The sequence below is a fragment of the Rousettus aegyptiacus genome, unplaced genomic scaffold (genome assembly GCF_014176215.1).
Source record: "Rousettus aegyptiacus isolate mRouAeg1 unplaced genomic scaffold, mRouAeg1.p scaffold_m13_p_5, whole genome shotgun sequence".
In the NCBI taxonomy this organism is placed as follows: domain Eukaryota; kingdom Metazoa; phylum Chordata; class Mammalia; order Chiroptera; family Pteropodidae; genus Rousettus; species Rousettus aegyptiacus.
The window spans coordinates 28287947-28313176 of record NW_023416308.1 but is presented as its reverse complement, the minus strand read 5'-3'; the positions used below and the strand labels follow the sequence as shown (position 1 = coordinate 28313176).

The window sequence follows — 25230 nt, the reverse complement described above, 5'->3', positions numbered from 1 at the left end:
ATTGTTCATTGTTTAGTCTCATAAGGAATGGGAATGTGTTAGATCTCTTTCAGTTCCAAAATGTTGTGATTCCATTTCATTCTTAGGAAATCCATATGTAGTACCTATAGTTTGGAATTCTCTGGAATTTTTGATTATTCTGGGGCAGATGTCGTTTATTGAGACTTTGAGCTTTAGAGCATCAGTTCAAAATATCAGAGAAGGCTACAAGTTAGAATTTGCAGGAAAACCTTTTTAACAAAAAATATTTTTTTGGGATTATTTAGAACAGAAGTTGGCAAAATTCAGTGTAGGCCAAATCTTGCCTACAGTTTGTTTGTTTGTTTGTTTTTGCAGTTTGCTTTTTGTATGGTCTATGAGCTAAGAATTACTTAAAAAATTTAAATGCTTGAAAAAAATAAAAGAATTGTATTTCATGACATGTGCAAGTTATGTGAAATTTAAATATCAGTGTCCATAAATAAAGCTTTATTGGCACACAGTCACACTGATTCATTTATGGATTGTCAGTGGCTATGTTGACACTACAACAGAGTTGCCTTCTTTCAACAGAGACAGTATTACCTGCAAAGCCTAATCTGTTTATTGTCTGGCTCTGTGCAGAAAAAGTTTGCCAAACCCTGATTTAGGACTTCCATTTTTTTTGACTTAGCACAGGTGTTGATTTCCTTTCATATATACAGTTAAGACCCCTGGAATGTCAGCTGTGGTGTAAACTTTGATCCCGGACAAATGTTTTTGTACTTCAGGTACCTCCTTTGTAATCAGAGAATAACAATAGACTCTATCTTGGAAGATTATAGTGAAGATTAAATAAAATGGTGCATATCAAGGTGTAATACAATATAACTGTGTTAAGCACTCAATACATCATAGATGATGATGATTATAAATTCTGGTCTAAATGTATGCCTAAAATATTGCATGTCGCCTTTGCCCCTGTAGTATAGTTGTTCTCCTGAGTGGTATGCTACTTGTTATCAAATTTTCTCTTTTATTGAACCACTAGTTTAGTTACCAGCTATAATAGGAATAACTTGAGAAATTGCCATGTTATACTGTATTTTTATTAATCATTTATTTAGATGATTAAGAATGGATTGAAAGAGTTATGCTTTATTTTTCAGAGATCCTGGTTCTTGATAATTTTTTGATACTATTCTACATTTGTATACTAAATTTTTTTGATACTATTCTACGTTTGTATACTACGTTTGTATTTTGTACTGGTATTTTTTGTTTTGCTTCTTCTTTGAGGAAGATATGTGAGAAAAACCTACTTTAATAAGACCAGAGTTAGATAACTTTCCGTACACATATATGACACTAAGTCTTTATGATTTGCATCAACATCTCTAACAATCTTCTTCAAGTTAAAATAATAAAAGTTACTATATTTATTTTTTAAAGATAGATCTAGTCTACTATCCAGAGACTTTGATATTAAGCTGCTTTTTGAAGTTTTTGGTTGAAATTATCTTAACAATTGAGAAATTGGATGTACTTTTTCAACTTCAAGTACTGGTTTACTTAACGTTAATCTCAAAGTAAGACTGAGCAAATAAACACAGGCCATTGTTCTGACTGAGTTAAACAAAACAGAATTAGGGTCATTTTGGCTCTTGCAGTCCTGCAAATTGTGTAGTTTCATGCCTTAGATGATGCTTAAATGCAGTGAATTGATTCAAGAGCATTAATGTTCCCTTGCTGTTCTTGTTGGAATAGTGGGATGGAGGCAGAGGGGTCCTTCCATAAAACCATAGAGCAGCAGCACTTGGAAAACTAAACTGCATGGTTCTAATTGTAGCATCTCAAGAAAGTTAGAGGCCTACAGGAGACCCAATATCATGAGACAGTATTTTCTTTTGATGTTAAAACCAATCAACCAACCAAAGATTTTATACCTGGAGAGTTGAAGGTTGAGAGGGAATATTCCTCAGTGTAGTAAAGATTGGTAAAATGGATGTTTCCAACTTCACAGTGTACCTGAATAAGGAGCTTTCCCTGGTATTTAAAGATTGTTTTAGGATAGGTAAAAGGAAGTGATAAATGAGGCGTTTGGCTTAATATCTCATGCAGATATATGAACCAGAATGTTCAGAGTGGAAGTAGAATTCTAGTTTTCAGAGAGATCCTATTATTTGACTTATTGTCATATATCCATTTCCTCCCTTATTTTGTACTATGGATTTTAATATACATTAATTTTGGAGGTTGTGGAGATGGAAAGCATTGAAAGGAAAAGCATGTGTGACCCTACATTATGGAAGTGTTATGACCTGTTTACTTTGTCTCTGTTATAAGAGGTAGGCACCATACTCTGTGAAATCTAAAGTAGATATTCCGCTTGTTTGCACTTCAAAAGGAAAATTATTATTATCTGGGATTCAGCCTTGTGATCTCGGGCAAGCCATTTGGCTATATTGTTTTTATTCCTTTGTGTATAGGATTGAAGCAGTTAATTCCTGTTCCTCTTTTCATTGGAGAGGTATGTAGTAAAAAGACTCTTAAGATGAGTAAGTAGCATTTTGAGCATTTTTGAAGAACATTATTATATGATATTCAATAAGTATCTAATTTAAGTTCAGACAAAAAATAGCAAAGTAGCCTTTAACGGGGAAAGGAGATTTGAACTTGAAGTCAGAGGACCTGAGTTTTCGTGTTGGCTCTGTTGTAAACAGTCTGACTTTGGACAAGTATTTCATCTCTGAACCTATTTTTCCTTATATCTAAAATGAGGGGTCATTACTAGAGGTCTGTAAGATTCTTTTTTACTACAAATTCTATGATTCTCTGATTTTTTAAAATAGCAGGGACTGTCCTCTTGCACATACCTGGTTTTTATTGAGCTTCTATACGAGGAGAACCCAGCCATCCTTACTAGTTGCTTTATATCCAGTGGTCTTCCAGATTTAGTAGGAATCCTGGCTCCAGCAGGTTGAGAGAAACCAAGTCTCTTTCATCAGTGAACTAAAAAGTATTTACTGAGTACATATTATATATTTTGTTCTGTGCTGGATGCAACAGAAAATAGATAGGAAAGAAGGTGCTCTTGACTCTCTGCCTTCAGGAAGTGTTCATTTCATTGGGAAGATAAACTGTAACATGAAAAGAAAAATATAAAAGAGTAGGCAAGGGGGCAGTGGGATAATCCTTCATCTGGCAGTTAGAGGACCAGGATATACTGTTGGAGAGGATACTTTGTGGCCTCGAATATTTGTAAAATGATCTTTGTAGACCCCTTCCAGCTTTGAAATTGGTCACATTTTCTGATGAAGCAGTAGGTCTGTATCAGCCTATCAGTAGACAACCCAAGTGAGAACTTCTCTTTGAGTAATTGCTATATTTACTAGATGGAAGGGAAGGGTTACTTTAATTTTCTGGAAATGCATTCAAAGGACAGCCTTTCTTCTGAAAAGTCAAGCATGTGAGACGTCACAGGAGACCAAAATGTTCTTGCTTCTGAGACAATAAATTTGTGCCCTGATCTTATTTATTTTTGCCTTCTTAGGGCCTTCACTCCTACAGTTATTTTCTTTCCTAAATTATCATTTTCTTTTAGTATGCAAACATATATTCCTTGATGATTAAGTAATATAACATATATTCCTTGATGATTAATCATTCAACAAATGCCATTCTCTGCGGCGTCCTTTCAGTAATAGGATCCTCAAGTTTTACATGGGCACATGGTCACCCAACTACACTGCATTTCCTAGTCTCTCTCTTACAGCTGTATATGGCCATGCAGCTATATTTCGACTAAATGGATGTGACCAGAAGTGATGTGTGTGATTTCTAGGTCATGGCCTTAGAAAGGAAGCTGGTTGTCTTCTACTTCTCTTTCTTCCTTTTTGCTAAGAAGGTTGTAGTGCTGTTGCACCTTATTCCACCTGTAGGTGGTGGCAACACTTGAGGGGGACATGGATCAATAAGATGGTTCTTTGAATGATCTCCTGGAGCAGAGCCACCTCCTGGCCATGGACTGCTTATTTATCTTTGGATGGTTAAGCGAGAGAAGAGTAAAATTTTTATTGTTCGAGCCACTAATATTTTAACTGAATAAATCACCTCTCTTAAACCACCTTCTCTTCCACCTTATGATTCCCTTCAGCTGCTGCCCAATTTCTTTGTTCTTTTTTATAGCAAAAGATGTTTATATTTGCTGTGTCAGTTTCCTTACTACTTACTCTCTCTTTAGCCTGATCCATTTGACCTCTCGTTCTACTACTATACTGAAGTTATTTTTAATCAAGCCTGCCTGCCATGGCCCATATCTTGCCACAGCCAATAATCAGTTCAGTGTCTACATCTTATTGATCTCCTACCAGCATTTCACAATGGCCTACTATTTCCTCTGACCTCTTAGCCTCTCATTCTCTCTTTCTTCCAGCTTATCTTTACCCACAATGCCTCCTCCCTGCCCCCCCCCCCCCCAACTCCCTGGGCTCTACTCAGATGATTTCATCCATTTTCATGGTTTCAAGTACCATTTATAGGCTGAAGAGGCTTAAATTTCTCAATATACATACATATATATGCGTATATATATGTATATATATGTATATGTGTATATATATGTATATATATATCTACTACTGATTTGCTTTTCCCCCTTGAGCTCTAGACTCATCTTAACTCCGTTCCTCCACTTGGATGTCTAATAAACACCGCAAATGTAACATGAACAATGCAGAACTATACATTACTTTTTCATTTATACCTCTCTCTACCTCTCCTAAGTCTTCACTGTCTCAATAAGTGGTATCACCATTTACTTAGTTGTGCAGGCCAAACCCTTGAAGTCATCTTCCATTTTTTTTTCTTATCTCATGTTAAGTCTTGTCGGTTCCACCTTCGAAATAAACTGGACCTGACTACATCTCAGTTTTTCTTAGTAAAAAACCTAGGTTAGTAGTCTTTCTCCTTTGGAAAACTGCTAACAGACTTCCCTTTATTCTTGTCTCTATGCTTGCCTATTTATCCCTCACCCATCCCATACACAGGCACTAAAAATGATGTTAAATGTTAATCCGATCATATCACATGTGTATTGGCCTTTCATACACTTAACACTAAAATTAAAACTTAAAAATTTTACCTTGGAAACAAAACCTCCATCTTAGTCATTTATGAGGTATTATGTCAGTGGTTTTCAACTGGGGAAGATTTTTGCCCTTAGGGGACATTTGGCAGTGTCTGGAGACATTTTTGGTTGTCAGGACTGCGGGGTTGGGTAGTAGGGGGACTGCGATACTGGTATCTAGTGGGTAGAGGCCTGGAATGCTGCTAAACATGCTAAAATGCACAGAACAGCCCCTAACAACAAAGAATGATGTAGTTCAAAATGTCTGTAGTGCATGATCTGGCTCCTGGCTTCCTTTCCAGTCTCATCTTGCTCTGTTCTTTCCTTTGATCACTGGGCTCCAGTCAAAATGATGTTCTTTTCTTTATTAATAGACATCATTTTTTAGAGCAGTTTTAGATTTACAGCAAAATTGAGCGGAAGTTTCAGAGATTTCCCATGTACTTCCTGTCCCCACACAGGCATAGCCTCTCATTATCAGCATCCTTCAGAGTGATACCATTTGTTACAGTTGATGAACCTACACTGACAATCGTTGTCACCCAGAGTCCATAGTTTATGTTAGGGTTCACTCTTGGTTTTGTACATTCTATGCGTAGTAGTTTCAAGGGCCTAAAAATCTTCTTTGCTCTGCCTATTCATGCCTTGTCTTCTCCCACCCTAACTTCAGGCTACCAATGATCTGTTTAATGACTCCATAGTTTTGCTTTTTCTAGAAGTCATATAGTTGAAAGCATACAGTATGTAGCATTTCCATACTGGCTTCTTTCACTTACTAATACGTATTTAAGTTTTTTCTATGTCTTTTCATGACTTGATAGCTCATTACTTTTTAGAACTGAATAATATTTCATTGCCTGGATGTATGGCAGTTTATCCATTTGCCTGCTGAAGGACATCTTGGTTGCTTCCAAATTTTGCCAGTTATAAATAAAATTGCGTAAACATCCATGTGTGGTCATAAGTTTTCAACTCATTTGGGCGAATACCAAGGCTCATGATTACTGGATTGTATGGTAAGAGTAGGTTTAGTTCCTTCCTTCCTTCCTTCCTTCCTTCCTTCCTTCCTTCCTTCCTTCCTTCCTTCCTTCCTTCCTCTTATTTTTTAATTTATTATAGTGACATTGGTTAATGAAATCTAATAAGTTTCAAGCGTAAAATTCAACAATAAGTCATATATATATATATATTGCATTATATGTTCACCACTCATAGTTAGATTTCTTTCTGTTATCACATATATGACCCCTTTTATACCATCTACCTCCCCCGACCCCATCCTTTGGTAACCACTAGTCCATTGTCCATGTTCATGAGTTTCTGTTTGTTTGTTGCTTTATGTTTATATCCCAAATATAAGTGATATCATGGTTTTCAACTTTTTCTGTCTGGCTTATTTTGCTTAGCATAATTATCTTGAGGTCCATTCATTTTGTTATAAATGGCAGTATTTCATCGCTTCTTATGGCTGAGTTATATTCCATTGTATATATGTACCACAGCTTCTTTATCTAATCACCTGTCACAGGACACTTGGGTTGCTTCCATGTCCTGGTCACTCTGAGTAATGCTGCTGTGAACATCGGTGTGCAAATACCTTTTCAGATATATGTTTTCAAGTCTTTGAGGTAAATACTCAGTAGAGGAATTGCTGGATCATATGATAGATCAATTCTTAGTTTTTTTGAGGAACCTCCATACTGTTTTTCATGGTGGCTGTACCTATTTGTAGCCCCACTAGCAGTTTATGAGGGTTCAGTTTTCTCCTCATCCTCTCCAAAACTTGTTATTTCTTGGTATGTTGATTATAGCCATTCTAACAGGTGTGAGATGGTAGCTCACTGTGGTTTTGATTTGCATTCCCCTAATAGCTAGCGATGGTTGGCCATTTGTATGTCTTCTTGGAAGAAAGTTACTATAACTGATAAGCATGTATTTCTAAACTACAGTAATGCATTCTGCCACAGTTAAACAAGAAGACTGATGTTTGAGATTTAGTAGAGCATATATTTTTAACTTCTTTCTTAAAATACTGGGTCACAAAATTTATCTTGTTTCTAGGGGATAATCCACTCTCCATTTTTTGATTGTTTGTTTGTTTTTTTGTTGTTATTGAGCTGTATGAGTTCTTTGTATATTTTGGACATTAGGCCCTTAACAGAGGCATTACTTGCAAATATATTTTCCCATTTGGATGTTTGTTTCTTTGCCTTGCCATTCCCCTCACTCCCCAATCTCTTTGGCGTATCAAAGGTTTCTTTTGCTGTGCAGAAGCCCTTTAGTTTGATATAGTCCCATTTACTTTTGCTTTTACTTCTCTTGCCTTTGAGGTCAAGTTCATAAAATGTTCTTTAAGTTCAAGGCCCATGAATTTAGTTCCTGTGTTTTCTTCTATCCAATTTATTGTTTTAGGTTTTATATTCAGGTCCTTAATTCATTTTGAGTTAATTTTGTTGTATGGTGATAAGACAATAGTCTAGTTTCAGTGTTTTGCAGGTGGCTTTCCAGTTTTCCCAGCACCATTTATTGAAAAGGCTTTCCTTTCTCCATTGTAGGTTTTGGCTTTTTTTTTTTGAAAATTATTTGCCCATATAAACATGGATTTACTTCTGGACTCCCAGTTCTGTTCCACTGGTCTGTGTGTCTTTTTTTTTCTGCCAATACCATGCTGTTTTGATTATTGTTGCTTTATAGTATAATTTGAAGTCGGGGATTATGTTTAGTTTTATAAGAAACTGTCAAACATTTCCAAAATGGCTATATCATTTTGCATTTACTCCACCAACGAATGAGTGTTTCTCTCCTGCATTTGGTGTTGCATTGTTCTGGATTTTGGCCATTCTAATAGGTGGATGATGTTCTTTTTTATCCTCTTGAACAAGCTAAGCACATACTTTCTTAGAGATTTGCAATTTCTGTCCCTTTTGCTTAGAATGTTGTTTCTTCAGATCTTTGCATGACTTCCTTCTCCTTCCCTAGAGAGGCCTTCGTGTTACCTATACATGCATTCTCTCATCTCAATCTCTTTCTTCTACATTATCCCAATTACCTTCTTCATATTAGTTTATTATTTATTTGCTCCTGTGTTTAACTTATAATTTCCTTCATAAGCTGTTTGAGGAGCAGGGTTTCTGTCTAGATACATTCTGTATCTGCAGCATTCCCTACTTAAAGAATTTGTTGATGACAGAGAGATGGCTGAGTCCATCTTGGGAATGGAAGACAAGGTTTACAGTGATAATAATGAATCAAAGGATTCAACTGGGAACAGTAGGGAAAGTTATGATTTTCTGGAGGATGGAAAAAAATTAATTGAGATAAGGCTGGTTTAGCCTTTATTTTGTGATTAATTCTGTAGAAGAGGAATTCACCTCCATTTTGTAAGGAGGCCAATGACAAGAGTAAATTGACAGCAGGGACTTTTTAAGCAAGAAAGGTTACTTCAGGGTTTAACTTTCATATTGCCTTGTGTTTCATACCACTCATTTTTGTATAGAGAGCTACGTCCTCATAAGACTGTTGAGTACTGCAGTTATGTAGGCCTCTAGGGAATATATGGGTTTACCTTTCCCCAGTATCCCTGGAAGAGAATCATCTCCTCTGTGCTTCTGTGTTTTCAGTGTCTAAAAACTCGGTTGCTCACATGACAGCCCAACTCTTTTTTAAAAAAGATTTTTAGTGTTTAAAAATTCCTTGTTATATTGAAGTGGAATGCAACTCCCTGCATTTCCAACACCACACGGATCTGCTTTATTTTTCTCGTGATAGCTCTTTAGCTGTCATGTGAAAAATAGCTGGTTCTTTTATCTTCCTATCAGCCTTTTTTTCTTTCCAGACTTAATGTACTAATTTTCTTTAACTATTTCTCATATGGCAAGGTTTTTAGATCATTCTTCAGGCTCATCCCTAACATTTTTGGGATTCCAGGCAAGAATACAAATGGAAGTCCATATGCCATGCTGTTTAAAAATTTACAAGTTATAAATCAAGCTAACCGATAGTCGTTCCATTGCCCACCTTAAATAAAACTTCATAATGACCTAAATCAAAGTCAGACGGAATTTTCAGATTCCCCTGTGTTCTGCTACAGGACATGGTAAAGTTTGAAGGAAGACCCAGCCTCCAACCCAGGGTCCCCTTCTCAGTCCAGGCTCCTGGCATGGTGTGTGCACATATGTGGATACTCCAGCTCATACATCCCCATGCAGCTTTCAGACAGCAGCTCTTTGACAGTCTTTGGGGCCTAGAGACGTAAATACTGATGGAGTCATCTGCCCTTGGGAAGACCAAATCAGAGAAGAGGCCTAAGCAGATCTTGGAAATAGGCAGGAAATTCTGGGGTCCTGGACAAGGTGAGGGTGGGGTGTGTAGGCTGCAGGTGGGCACACGTTTTAGGCTCTGAGAACAGCTTGTCCCATTGTCAAGGGTGTGGCCAGTGCATGGCCATCCACAAATCCTTGTTGCTTAGTTAGGTCCAGGACATAGTTAAACTCTGGTCTTGATTCTGTTTGCCAGAGCCAATTATTGTAGAAAATGTTAAATTCCCTCTTATAGTGCTCCTAATTAGACATGGTATTCTAATTAGAGCTTCCTAACTGGTGTGCCAGGCAGTGCTCTGAATGTGTTACAGATGGGTTAGAAATACTGATTTCCTTAGTCCTCAGAGAGAATTGTCAGTGGCTGAGTGGCAAGAGCCTCTAGGCTGATTGCTGTTGGCGCTTTACAGCTTATTTACCCCAGTGTGCCTGTACCAGTATGGTCATTTTTCTGTGTCTTAAGTGAAAAAGAATGGGAAACCCTGCTTTAGACTGATGTCTAATGACTATTAAGGTCTCATCGTGTAAAGTATTTTACATACAGCTTTGAGATAATTTCTTTTCAGCGACATGATTTAGTTCTCCTGACAATGTTGGAAGTTTCAAAGTAGGTTTGTGTCCTTCTTATTAATGAGGATGTAGATCGAGGTTAAGTGGCTTAATCTAGCTACATATTCTCACTCAAGTAGGGCAGTTGAAACTAGAACTCCATTCTTCTGACCCTTCTTTTGGTATATTCTCTCTACTAACCCAAATTGATTTTCTGTACTTTTTTTTTTTTTGGACAGCCTGTCACTTCTGGTTCATGTAGGGCATGCAGGCAATTAAATTTTTTAGAGTTTTTCTATCCCAACTTATATTACTTCTTTATTGTTGTTACTTTTTAACCTGAAGACTCAACTTATGGTATTATTTCAATGGGAATCAAAGAACTAATCCAGGGTCTTGAAACTTGATTCTGTGTGTTACCCATTTTGATAGCTCTCTTCTCTATATTAGTGTCATATTTAGTTATTACAGTGATGTTTGAAATGGCCATCCTGAGTCATTTATAAAAGGTTAGATTACATTAAGGCAGAAGACTGCAGTATATTTTAGAAATAATTCTTTTATAAACCAGTTTTAAAAAAAATTCTGACACAGATGTAAATTCACTTTAATTTAGTGCCTAGTTTGTGTTAATCTTTACCAATGTTATTTTATCTAAACTTCAGAATACTGTGGCCGCTTGCTCAGATCACCTAAATGTGGATTGATTCAGAATTCAAATTTAGGTCTGTGTTTTCCTCAGTATTACTCTATAAATAATATGAAATGATTTATAAAGATTCAACTTGAGCTAAGAAAGGGATGTTTCCCAGATTTATATTTTTACATTTAGAATAACTAATTTTCTAGTGTAATTCATGCACAGGGCAATTGTCCCCTCTCCTCCCAAGAATTATCAGGTGTAGATGCCAGCAGCATAAGGTTGAGAAACCCTGTTCTAAGGGTTTTGAGTGGTCAAGATTTTACTTTGTATGTGTGTTTGTATATTTAGCAGACTATCATGGTGATAGGTGTTTGAATGTATGAGAGATACAGAACTCCTCATGTCTCCATAGTTTATATTCTTAATTTGTTTGCCTCCTTAGAACAGGTTGTCAATGAGAATACAGCATGATGTTTATATTTCCATTCTGTATTGCTTTTAGAGAATCTGATATTTTTAGAAAGGCTTTCTTGGTGGTGAAGGTTAGGCTTTTTATGTTTTAATGCTTATTTCTATTTGAACTTTTGATGGGGAGAAAAAACTGTTATATTTTTAACTAAGCTGACTTTCGCATATTGACTTTCTAAGAATGAAGAGTTGTATTTATTGGTTAAAGCAATGATTTGAAGGAACTTGAGTTCTAATACAAATTCTCTTTTTCCTTGTTTTTGAGTTCTAGGCATGACCATGACATCACTGTAGCACTTTTCCCAGTTTCTTCATAGTAACTTTCTCAGACTTGATTTTGTGTTCTTTGATCAAGCTTGCCATACTCACCTCCTTAAGCTTAAGTTTCATTACCCCACTCTAACAGATCAAGAACCATCAGAGGTTCCCATTCCTCATATGAAACTCTCTTGCTTAATTTTCAAGGAATGCTTTTTTATAATCCTAAATTTAGGATGCAGTTTCACTAAATGGTAAATATCTGTTTATTCATATTATCAGTAGCTAATGTTATTGCTGACATTATTTAAATATTATTGAAATGTCAGGAAGTATTCTTAGCACTTTACATGTGGTATCTGGTTTAATTACAACAATTGCCCCATGAAGTAGTTACTTATACTAATTTTTTATTGTAAAATTTACATAACAAAATTTGCTATCTCAACCATTTTTATATGTACGGTTCCAGAACTTTTTCACCTTGTAGGATTAACACTCTGTGTCCATTAAACAACGTGGCCTCATTTCTCGTGACCTGCAGCCCCTGGTAACCACTGTTCTACTCTTTTGTTGCTGTGCATTTGACTACTTTAGATGCCTCATATAAATGGAATCATACAGTATTTTTCTTTTGTGTGACCGACTTATTTCACTTAACATAATGTCCTCAAGGTTCTTCAATGTTGTAGCATGTGACAAGATTTCCTTTTTTAAGGCTGAATAATATTCTGTTGTTTGTATATACCACATTTGTCCATCCATTGATGGACAGTTGGGCTGCTTTCACCTCCTGGGTATTGTGCATAGTGCTGCTATGAACATGAGTGTGCAAATATATCTTTGAGATCCTATGTTCAATTCTTTTGGATATATATCCAACAGTAGAATTGCTGAGTCATATGGTAATTCTATTTTTAATTTTTTGAGGAACTGCCATACTGTTTTCCATAGCAGCTGTACCATTTTACATTCCCACCAATGATGCACAAGAGTTCCAATTTCTTCACATTTCTGTCAACACTTATTTTGGGGGTTTGTTTATTTGTTTGTTTGTGTTTTTTTTTGCTAGTAACCCTCCTAATGGACGTGAGGTATTATCTCATTGTAGTTTGATTTAGATTTGCTTAATGATGGTGATGTTGACTAAAATATGCTTATTGGCCATTCGCGTTGATCTTTGGAGAAATGCTCATTCAAGTCCTTTGCCCAGTTTTGAATTGGGCTGTTATTGATGTTGGAGATCCTTATACATTCTGTGTATTGATCTCTTTCTTACTAGATATGCGATTTAAAATATTTTTTCCTGTTCTGTGAGTTGGCTTTTCACTCTATTGATGGTTTCCTTTAGTGCATGAAGTTTGTAATTTTGATTAAGTCTAGCTTATCTATTTTGCCTTTTGTTGCCTCTGATTTTGGTGTCATATTCAAGAAATCATTTCTAAATCCAATATCATGAAGTGTTCCCCTCATGTTTTTTGAGAAACCTCCAAACTGTTTTCCATAGTGGTTGTACCAATTTTCAGTCCCACCAGATCTGTGTATGAGGGTTCTTTTTTCTCTGCATCCTCTCCGACGTTTGTTATTACTTGTCCTGTTGATACCAGCTATTCTAACAGACGTGTGATGGTATCTCATTGTGGTTTTGATTTGCATTTCTTTAAAAGCTAGCAATGTTGAGCATCCTTACATATGTTTGTTGGCCATTTGTATGTCTTCTTGGGAGAAATTGGTGTTCAGTTCCTCTGCCCATTTTTTTTTCACATTTTTTTCTGTCTTTCAAAAAATATAATAGACAATTCAATGAGTTTTTAAAAAATTTTATAGTCGGCATACAATAATATACCAGTTTCAGTTGTATAGCATAGCGATCGGAGAGCCACATAACTTGCAAACTGATCACCCCACTAAATCTAGTACCCCTCTTCCTCCTTACATACTTATTACATTAACCATCTTCCCCATGCTACACTCTCCATCTCCATCTCTATTCTGCAACTATCCATTTGTACTTACCTCTTAATCCCCTTGCCTTTTTTTTGTCCCCCCAGTCCTCCTTCCATCTAATATCCCTCAAAATAGTCTCTGTATCTATGAGTTTGTTTCTGCTTTTGTTAATTGGATTGTGTGTTTTTCTGTTGTTATTGAGTCGTATGAGTTCTTTGTATATTTGGACATTAGGCCTTTATAGGAGGTGTTGCTTGCAAATATATTTTCCCATTCCGATAGTTTTCTCTGTACCTTGTCGATCGTTTCTTTGCTGTGCAAAAGCCTTTTAGTTTGATATAGTCCCATTCATTTATTATTTTGCTTTTACTTCCCTTGCCTTTTGAGGTCAAATTCATAAAATGCTCTTTAAGTCCAAGACCCATGAGTTTAGTTCCTGTATTTTCTTCTATGTAATTTATTGTTTTAGGTCTTATATTCAGGTCCTTAATTCATTTTGAGTTAATTTTGGTATGTGGTGATAAGACAACAGTCCAGTTTCATTGTTTTGCAGGTGGCTTTCCAGTTTTCCCAGCATCATTTATTGAAAAAGCTTTCCTTCCTCCATTGTATATTTTGGGCTCCTTTGTTGGAAATTATTTGTCCATATAAACATAGGTTTACTTCTGGACTCCCAGTTCTGTTCCACTGGTCTGTATGTATGTTTTTCTGCCAGTACCATGCCGTTTTGATTATTGTCGCTTTATAGTATAATTTGAAGTTGGCCTGAGTGATGCCTCCATCCTTGTTCTTTTTCTTAGGATGGCTTTGGCGATTCAGGGTTGTTTTTGTTTTTGTTTTTTTGCTTCCATACAAATCTGATGGTTTTTATTCTGTTTCTTTAAAAAGAGCTGGTAGGATTTTTATGGGGATTGAATGAAATCTGTATAATGCTTTAGGTAATAAGATCATTTTAACTATGTTGATTCTTTAAATCCAAGAACTTCAAATATCTTTCCATTTCTTTGTGTCTCCTCAGTTTCTTTTAATAGGGTCCTATAGTTTTCATTACATCTTCATTTTTCATTTGGTGATACGGTAATGGCTAAGCATGGGCAAATTTCCTTCCAACAACAGTAAAAGTATGTCATTCCTGGTAGTATATTTCCTGCTAAATAAGGTTCTAATATATTTAGTTTGCTTTTTTTTCATTGCACCATTCATATTCTGGGAATCATTTAGTGAGATGTTTAAAGTGTAAATTACTTTGATTAACAGTATAAATTATATAATCTACTCTTTGCTTCTGGTGGGAAGCAGTTTTCATACATTTATTTGCTTAGGAATATGTCCTTAAAAGTATTTGGTGAATTCCTCATCACCCGCTTGCTTGGCATAGGAGAGAGGTGGAAACAGGAAAAATGCTTGGTTTTTACTGGCTTTATTTCTGGTAGCATTCCTGTCTAATCAAAATAGGGGCCGCGGCTTCAGGGTTTAGAAAACGGAATTCATGTAGCCTGAGCTGTTCTTTTATAGGCGAATCTCTTGAAAGGTAGAGAGGGAAGGTCTGATGCAGACAAGTCTTAGAAAATACTTCTGATTAGTTTTAGCTAGATTAGCGAGTGATATGAAAAATATTATGATATTCTTAGAGTTTCAGGGTTACGGACTTTAGCAGAAGTAGGAAAAAAGGAACTTTTGGTTAAATGATCCTATAAAGGCATTGGTCTAGAAATATTTGAGTTACCAAATTTTGTGTAACAAAATCTGGACTAACTTTTCCTTTTTAAATTTAGACCTTTTTTTCCTTTGTTTAGCCCTGTCCAGAGCCACTATATATGAAATTTTAGCAACATTTCTGTATTCCTATGATCTTTGCTGTGTGATTTGTTCTTTTTTACTTCTTTCAGCTGTATTCTTTTCTACTGTGTGTTCATTAAAATTAAAAAAAAAGAAAGGGGTTTGGATTCATTTTCTTTGAGGAGTATCATGTTCAGCACAGTAGTGGTAGCTCAGTAAATTTTAAGTAGTATTTTCAGGCTTCTAGGAGCATTTGCCTTAGAAACAGTTATGGAAAGTTTTCTGTGTAGAGGAAACTGTCTCTTATCTTGGTACTGGTGAAGGCCTCTCAGCATCATGCTTCAGTTGATTTGTGTTCGTGTAGTTTTCAGCTCAGCTCCTAAAAAATTTTATTTCAAAGATGGTTAATTTTGGGGGTAATTATTTTTGATTAATTATTCAGCTATAATGACAGTATTTTATTTTATTAGAATAGATGTTAGAGGTTGTTAACACATGAAAGTAGTAGGAATTTATTTAGAAAGTAGTGTTTAAATGCACAGTTTTAGCAATTAAATGTTTGATTTATGCTGTAAGAGTTATTAAAGTGTATAAAGGTAAAATTACTTGTATTCTAAATAATACTGTATTTATCCCTAATACTGTATTACTTATCCCTATATATTTAGGCTCTTCTATTTTAAAATAAATTTTACAACTGAGATTTCTTAGGTATATTTATTGTCATATTTTAAGAAAGAACTTTTAGATTTATAACTGTATAAAAACCCATGATAATTTTTTTTCACTTTTTTCATGTATGGTTTAAAATAAAGACAACAAAAATGAGGAAAACCCCAAAAATCAAAGAAAACAGAGGTTTACAAAATAATAAATATGATAATTATGACAAGAAACTATAAGACCTTTACTGCCAGTGAAGCTCGTTGTATTTGGCTAAAATCAACATTCATTTTCCCCCAGGTAAATAAATTATTTTATTTCACAAAAGAAATTTAATCATTTATGGTTGAAGCATAAATGAAATATTGTGGTCCTTCAGTTAAGAAATGCACATGCAGGCCTCAGATGTAAAAGTTCAGTCAGTGTAGTTGTTGTAGACATGTCATTGAAGTAATGGGGACAAAAGTTTGTTTGTAACTACCATGGAATTGAGTATAAAGATGCCAGTGACCTTTGAACTTCTGTGGCTGTGCATCTGAACAAGGAATTGTTTGAGGATGGGAAAAACTGCCAGTATACTTGGTATATGCTTTCTCCTTGCTTTCTACAGAATTGTTGAATGACCCTACTCCAGAAAAACAAAAAAGCAAAAATCAAAAAAATAAAAGCTCAAATGGAAGAAATTATTATTAGTCTCAGGAGAATCTCTTGCCCATTCAGCTAAATCTCATTAGATATTCATATTCCAAAGTGATAGTCTTTATGAAAATATTGTCTCGATGTACAAAAATAGCAACATTAATTTTTGCCATTTTATACAGTGGTAGATGCTAGTGATTCCTTCTTCTGCAGTTCTTATCTTCTTTTGAAAGCTATCCTCCAGTTATACTAGTTGAAAAGTCTTCTATATCTGGGTCACACACTTATTCCTTAGCTTTTTTTTTTTTTTTTTAAATCACATAAAGGTTGGGCATTAGTCAGAGAGTGAAATCCATAAATATTTGTCCAGTGATTGAATGTATTAGTGAAACCACAGGAGAGAGAGAGAGAGAGAGAGAGAGAGAGAGAGAATAATGGCATTTCTGGTATCCTTTTTTTTTTCTTTCTCCCAAGGTGGTTAATAAAACTTTAGTAACATCTTTCAATATATGAATACCATAAATAAAAATACAGAGGAGCTCTTTTATAGATGTAGAGTAGCTCAACCTTGAGTTAACTTCTCTTGGTTGCAGTAGCCAGTATTCAAACTGGATTCAGATAACAAGGTTTTATTTCAAATATGTTGATCTTGAAAAATAGGAGATATTAATACTACTATTACCGTTTTGGAGAAAAACTGGCTCTGGCTTATGTTGTTGCATTATGTATGTAACTAATTGTTGCATAGTTATATATAATAGTAAAGCAAGATGTTTATATTTGGAATTAATGGACTGATTCACCATTAAACAGTGCATGTGCTTTGAGGTGGTCCTCCTTCCTATCAATAAAGCATTTGTGCATTTCTTCTCATACTTTTGAGTAGTTCTCTTTTTGATTAATGATCAGTGTCAATTTGGTTTATAGATTGTGATATATTGCAGAGATCTGTGATAATTTAGCTTAACTGGAGCCACTGAGATTGAGCCTTTGGCTTCATTAGCAGCTTTGTCCTTGAATGATAAGAGATGAGGTGTGAAAAATTAGTATGGTAGTTATAAGAAAGATGATTGACTTTTGAATAACTTTTCTAAATGTAGCTATGTATATATATTAAAATACTGATTTACCAAAAAAGTTTAACATAAATTCTTAATTCATTTGTACTTAGAGAATTTTGTTCATCATATTCATATGAAAAATTACTTTGAAAGTTTAGCTTTAAGTCTTGATTTATCAGCTGCTCTTCGGAAATATAACAATATACTAGCAGAAGTTCTTTAGACTCTTTTTTAGGTCTTTCTTAATATACCTAAGATGACTAGGGCTTCCAAGTGTCTGTGATCCTCAGTGGAAGTAGAAATGTAAAATGGAGGGGACTTAAAGCCATGAAGGGAAACGTTTGTCAGGGGAGATGGTTGAAAGAGAGTTGGGAGCTGGGAGCTAGAGAGGGATACAGAGAGGAACATATAAGGTACAGATAGCTGCAGATGAGCAGCCTTTCAGACCCCACTGTAAAGGAAATAAGAGAATAGACTCAAAATTAGCAACTGAGGGTATCAGATGATCTTTCTCTGGTAGAGGAGACAGTCTTTAAATGTTTCAAAGATTAAAACAATTAAATTTAATTTCCTTGAATTAACTGATATATATATCTTCAGTTTTAGCTTTGGTTTATTTTAATTAAAGTCTTTCCTGCGATATATAGTAAACTTCGGTTAGACTTTAATGTGATAGTTGTTTAAGAGAGAACAAGCAAACCTTTGCCCAAAATAGAGAATGTATTAAATATTACATGGCAATTTTACAGAATGCTATAAAATTGCCATGGAATATTTAGTGAATTGAATATTCTCTTTTTAAAATCCCCTGTGAAATATGTTGTTACTATTTTAGATACTAATAAGATTTTTTTTGAATAGTGCGCTCCATTTTTTTAAAATGGATGGTTTATACAAGGAAAAGATAAAGAGGACTGAAGAATATGGGGAATGCTGGCTAAATATAGCATTATTCATACCTGTTATATCAAGAGGGAAAAGTTGTGTTTTGATAACTACTTCCGCATAAAAGTGCCACATTACTTGATTTCATGAAATGGCAAATAATAAATTTAAAATAAAAAAATAGTAATTTGGATAAATAGTGAATAATGCTTTGGGTCAGAAAAGAGCGCTGAGAATTCATTTGTTTATTCTGAAAAAATTTTTCAGGACTTAAGAAGTTCTGTTTTTTTTTTTTTTTTTTAATTATTAACTTATAACATCTAAAAACTAAGTATTTCAGAAACTATATTCAACTTTTTTGTAATTCTCTTTATAAAAGATTAACATTGAAGTATGAAAGGTACTATACCCAGAAATGGTGGCTGTAGCTGGTCTTTTAATATGATAGTGCCTGAATTTTTACATTTCTCCCTGTGGTAAACAGTATGAAAAATACTTTGGAAAAATAATTGCCAGAATTGTACCACAGAAAATTTCTTCTAGTGCCATGAGCCACAAATTTATAAGTTGCTAGATTAAAAAGAGATATTCAGTATTGGTAAATGCATCATTCGTAAACTCATCATAGCTGTGGCAGAGCCTAATATCCATTTCTCCCCTTTTCCTTTCTAATAGAACATTAAGTTTTGTTAGAAGCAGAAGAATGCCTAGCTACAAAACTATATATTTCTTAGCCTCCTTTCTAGCTGGAGTGACCTTGTAACATAATGCTGGTCAGTGAGATGCAGGCAGAAATTTCTGAATGTAAGTTTTTGGAAAAGCCCTTTCACCTGTTTTTTTTTCTTTCTATTTAGAGGTTAGAGATGATGATTAGAGCTGTATTAGTATCCTAGAGAACTTTAGAGAAGAGCCAAGAGATTTAGAGATCTTAGCTCATATATTCTTTTTTAAAATAATTTTTTATTTTTCAACAATTAGCCCATATTGTTCATGAGCTGCCAGACCAAAAACAGCAAGTGCCTCTCTCTGAACTTCCATTTCATGAGAATGAACCCCCTACCTTGTTTAAGCCTCTGTTACAAGCATCAGAACATTATCCCTAACTGATGTAATAATTTATATGCCCATTAAGACATACTTTCAGGAGATTTGAAAATTTCTGATAATCTTTATGGGATATTTTTTATTTTATAAGATATATTTACATGTATTTTTTGATTCTATTATTATTTTATCATGGTGACATTGGTTAACAACTAATAATAATTTAACAAGGGGTTTAGTCTAACTTCAAATCCAAAAGACCCTGGGCTATTTATTTGAGATTTGATTGGGCCAGCTGGACATTCAGCTGGATGGCTATTGGTTACTGCTAGAAGTTTGAAGGAAATGCAGTATTCATAAATAGTCTCGTATTTCTCACTATTCTTTCTTTTTTTTTTTTCCTCCCACTGTTATTTCATCTACTCTCTCATTTCAGGTCCTTGGTATCATCTGACTCCATACTCTGTATTGAAACTATTAGAGCTCCCTCTGAGTGGAGGGGATTTAAGGTAGTTATAGCATAGGAGTCTGATAACCTGATCACCCTCATTCCCAGATTAACTGGAGGTTGTTCCCCCCACCTTTTTTTTTTTTTTTTAATGATGTATGTGTAATATACGTACAGGGAAAGTACACAGATCATACATGGCTAGCTCATCAAGAAACAGAGAAGTTCCTCCATTGTCCTTTCGGATTATTAGTGTTCAGATTTCTAACAGCATAAAATAGTATTTGCCTGTATTTCTATTTTACATAGATGAAATCACACAGAATATTCTCTTTTGTGTCTGCTTTCTTTTGCTCAGCATTTTCTGTGAGATTTGTCCATATCATTATCTATAATTATAGATCGTTCATTCTCATTGCTGTGTAGCATTTTGTTGTGTGAGTGACTATATCCCAGTTTATCTACTGCTGGGCATTTGGATTGTTCCTAGTTTTTTATTTTTATTTTATTATTTATTTTTAAATTAAAAAAATATTTCGATTTCAGTTGACATAGAGTATTATATTAATTTCAGGTATACAACATAATGATTAGACATTTATGTAACTTTATGAAATCATCACCCCACTATTTTGACCATTATGAATGCGGATGCTGAGAACATTCTAATACATAGCTTTGGTAAGTATGTGTAAATATTCCGTTGAGGATGTGCCTTGCAATGGAATTGCTGAATCACAGGGTGTCAGCAGGGTATGAGAGTTTTAGCTTCTCTGTACTCTCACTAGCAGTTGATATGTTCTTTGTTTTTAACCTGGACATTTAGGTGTGTGTGTGTTTTGTGAAGTGCCTGTTAAAGACTTTTGCCCATTTTTTTCTGTTGAGTTGTATGTCTTTTTTTTATTGCATATGGGAGTTCTTTTTATATTCTGGATACTAATCCTTAGTCAGATTCTTGTACTATGGGTATCTTTTCCTAATCTGCGAGTTACTTTTTCACTCCTTAAGTGTCTTTTGAGGACTAGGTCTTATTTAATTTATCAGCTTTTCCTTTATAGTTAGAACATTTTGGGAACCATTAAAAAATATCTTTGTCTACGCCAATATCACAAAGATGATGTTCTGTGTTTTTTCTATGAATACTTTGTTTTACCTTTTATATCTCAATATGCCCCTCCATCTAGAATTGACTCGTGTAGAATATGGGGGGGGGGCGGTTAAAACATTTATTTTTCTTATGGATATTTAGTTTTGTCAGCACTATTTATTAAAAAGATTATCTTTTTTCCCCACCACCCTGCGGTGTCAGCTTTGTTGTAAGTCAGATAACCAGATATGTGTGGATTGTGTCTGGTCTCTATTCTGTTTCTGTTAGTTTTCTGTCAACACTATACTGTCTTAATTATTACAGCTTTATAACAGATTTTGTTAACCGTTAGTGTTAAGTTCTCCAGTTTTTTTCTCCTGATTTCCTTAGCTAATAACCTTGGTGATTTTCAACTGGTTAGGTATAGTTAATATTCATTTCGTATACCTTCTAATTTCTACCATATACATCCTTCAACTGATGAAATATTACTAGCTTAATCCACTTAGCTATCAAGGAAACCTCTAACCTTTTAGTGGATTTTCAGATTTATTGAGTAAACAGAATAATACATCAGATTTAAAATCAATGTTCACGTTTAGCATAAATCACTCCAGTGTGTGCAGTAATCAAATATTTAGTTTAAATGTGTATATTTAATTGCACTGATGTTTAATTTTCTCATTTGTAAGTAATCAGCTGTTTTGTTTATTATGACCAGCTCCGTAGATGCCATATTTGAGAATTAGTTTGCTTCAAAAAGATGAAACAGGAATGGTGAAATAAAAATAAGATGAATCCATCTGGAAGAATGAATCATCTGAATATGACATTTGAAGGCAGTGATCTTTGTTAGTAAAAACATGATATTTCAGTTGGAATAAATTTCTCCCAATGTCCTGTCCTTCTTTTCCCCTTCCATTTCATGTTGATTCAATTGAAGAAAATCATAAAGTTTCAAAGTAAAATAATTATATTTCTTCAAAATTGATCTCATAACTTATTTGAGGAGTGGGGAATAGGAGGGAGGAAGAGAAGTAGGGAGGCTTCTCGATGCAGTGATTATGTGTTCCAGATTCCTATATGACACATGTTCTATATGACACATTATTTAAATTTGAGATTCTTGAGAAATTGAAAATACATGATCACTGAAATTACTTTGGGGAAACATTTCTAATTTTTAAAGTGGGGGTGGTCAGATGATCAGAACATTTGGGTCGCACGAGTTTTTTTTCCCCTTTCATTTAATAAATGATGTTACAAGTGTTCATGTTTGATTCAGGAATTGGAACTGAATGGGAGTTAGGCACATAAGGCTCTAATTGCACCTGTTTGCTTTTAATTACAAATAAAGAGTGCCATTTTTTAAATTGTAATTTTAATGTAAACTTCAACAAAAGATTGCATAATTATTTCTTGTTCGAGTTAGAATGACTAATCAATCCAAATTTGCTCTGATACCTGACAGCAGACAATTTATACAACCATATGGTGAATAGAAATTCTCTTATATTAACAGGTCGGGTACATATTTTTGCCTGAAGATCTCAGTGGTAGCAATTAATGAACAGGTATTTATGGAGTGCATATTGATTTTCAAATAATTTATAAGCACCAGGAAAATAAAGATGAGCAGATAGATGTAATTCCTGCCATCACAGAACTTTAGAGTTGTACGCCTCAGACTTATAACTTGGTGTATATGCATGCTGATAATAAATAACTTTTACCCACCTTTATTGAGTTATAATTTACATATAATATTAAGTTTAAGGTATATAATGTAATGATTTGCTGCACTCACACATACACATACTGCAAAACGTTGACCACATAAGGTTAGTTAACACATCCTTCACCTCTCATGATTACAGTTTTTTTGTTGTTGCTGTTCTGGTGAGAATATTTAAGATTTACTCATTTTGCACCTTTCAAGTATACAATACAGTATTGTTAACTATAGTCACCATGCTGTACATTAGATCCCCAGAATTTATCTGGTAACTGGAAGTATGTACTCTTCGACCAACAATTCCCCACTTCCTTTACTCCCCAGCCCCTGGCAACCACCAATCTACTCTCTGTTGCTAGGGGTCAATCAGTTTTGATTGCCTTGTAAGAATTCAGGCTTTCTACTTAAGTATAAAGTTTCTAGTACAATGAGGTAGTATCAGATCACATATTATGGGCTATTTGTACTCCATGCAGGGCGCATTCTTTCTTGAAAGTATTATGGCTCTTTTTAATGAGTGTTCAGGAAAACTAGTATTCAAAACGAACATGCACTACATGTTTCTTGTATAGCAAGTTTCTTATCTATTATTTTTCCTTGGATTGGAAAATAACGAAAATATGTAGACCTGCCTATCTATAGATTATAGCTGTGTTTGGTAACCCAGAATATGTCCAGAGTATGTGATCTGTTTTCTTATGTCACTGAGTTCCTATTTAAGAAACGCAGCAAGGTAATAAACAGGGAGAGGGTTGGATTTTTATCTGACAAAGTTAGATGATGATTCCCTGGGCGTCTAAGAGTAGGGCGAGAGGACCAGGCTTATTCAAAGTTAGATAGGTTTGGTGCCCCTCCCTTCCTTGTTCTCTTTCCATTTCTTTTCTGCTACTCTCCAAGAAGTTAACCTCTACCTTCTTAATTTACTCTCTGGCTCTCCAGTCCCTTCCCCAAAAGCACATCTGGATTTGTTTTATCTATCTAGTTCTTTTGCACCTTTCAAACCAGTGTGAAATGTGTCTGCTTCTCTCCGTCTTCACTCTCACTACCCTCGTTCTGATAGATGTTCTCTCTCTTCCAGTTGCTGCAGCAGCCTCCTTGTTGCTCCCCCTTTCTTACTAAAACTTTTTCATTTTAGTTCATTCTTCCTCCACTTTGAAGCCAGACTAATTTTACTGAGATGCCCATGCAGGAATTCAGGTTGCTTCCCTAGATGATAGCCCCTGTTTGGGTTTAGGTTGGGCCTAGAAAGAGGCTAAAGCATGCCAAGTAGAGGGAGTAGCATTTACAAAAGCTTTAATATTTTAAACTGTAGCAGCATCATTCCATCAAGGAAACAGCTTCCAAGAAAGCTGTCATGTGGAAAAACCAGTCGTATTTATGATGGTATACCCTTGCTTTAATTCAATTAAAAATATGCTTGAACCTTGCTTTTCTTAGACAGCAGAATTTGGAAGACCTGTTCTGCCATTTATATTTAACAGCTTGTTTCTATTAACATTTTCCTGGAGTATTTGATATGCTCTACGTGTTTGTTGGGTTAATCGTTTGTAATGGTGATTGATATTTTTCCCAGTTCATCAAATATCTTTGATGAGTTAGAATCCCCTGTTGAGGACGAAGTTGCCAGTTAAACCTTGTAGTAAAGGTCCTTCATTAGCATAGGCAGCATCCTAAAACTGTACACTTAGCACAGGTACCATCTACTAATCAGCTAACCATGTTGCCTCTTAACCAGTTTTTGGACAGTAGATTCTAGTGGAGTTATTTCCTTCCATTGATAATCAAAGATAGACATGACTACAGCCCAGAGTAAAGCTGTTAAGTTGGAAATACACCAATTAGTGTAAGTGATGGTTAAGGTGTTAAAGATGATAAAAGTACCCTGTAGATGTAAAGTTAATGTTAGTTTAGAGTTGATCTACACTATACATTGTCTCCTTTTCTGTTGTGGCGACAACACAGGGTGAGGCATGTAATCACACCGAAACATTTGTGGTAAAGGTCCTTCATTGTTGTCTTTAACCTTCAATATTTTCTGCTCTATTTCTTAACTATTTCACTTATTCATATATTATTGATGTTTGAATAAGACATTACAAAAATTTCTGTCAAATGTACAATTTCAAAATGTAGTTGCATTTAAACATTGAGTATAATCAAATTAGCTATTTCTGTGTTTTCATGAATACATTTTCAGATGTTCATATAGTCCACTTATTTTTAAAAGTTTACTGTTTTCTGCCATATGTTTTTTACATTCAGAGGCACATTTTCTTAGTAAAAAAAATCCAAGATTTTGTGATATAGACTAGTGGAAAAATAATTGATTTAGCAGAATTGTATTCTACAGTCAAGGTTATGGGAGCACATCATATTTTAGTAAGGGGGAGATGCTTGATAAAATGTGTCTATAAACCAGACAAGATAGCTTATCACCATCATGTTTGAAGTTAGTGGTGCCTCATCAAGATAGGATTGACTTACTTTTCTGGCTACTGTCTTGGAAATCTTAATTTAACCTAAGAAGTCAGAACTTGCTGGTTTAAATTATAATAAAATTTTGGATTTAAGCCAAATTGGGGGTTGAGTTTTAGCATGCAGTATAACTTTTTAAATATCAGT

The 25230-nt window shown here is 34.8% G+C and overlaps 1 protein-coding gene across 1 annotated transcript in view; it reads left to right on the top strand.

Moving 5' to 3' along the window:
• Positions 1 to 25230, top strand: part of ARHGAP32 (Rho GTPase activating protein 32) — a 272991-nt gene that overhangs the window by 2087 nt on the left and 245674 nt on the right. The window lies entirely within an intron of this gene.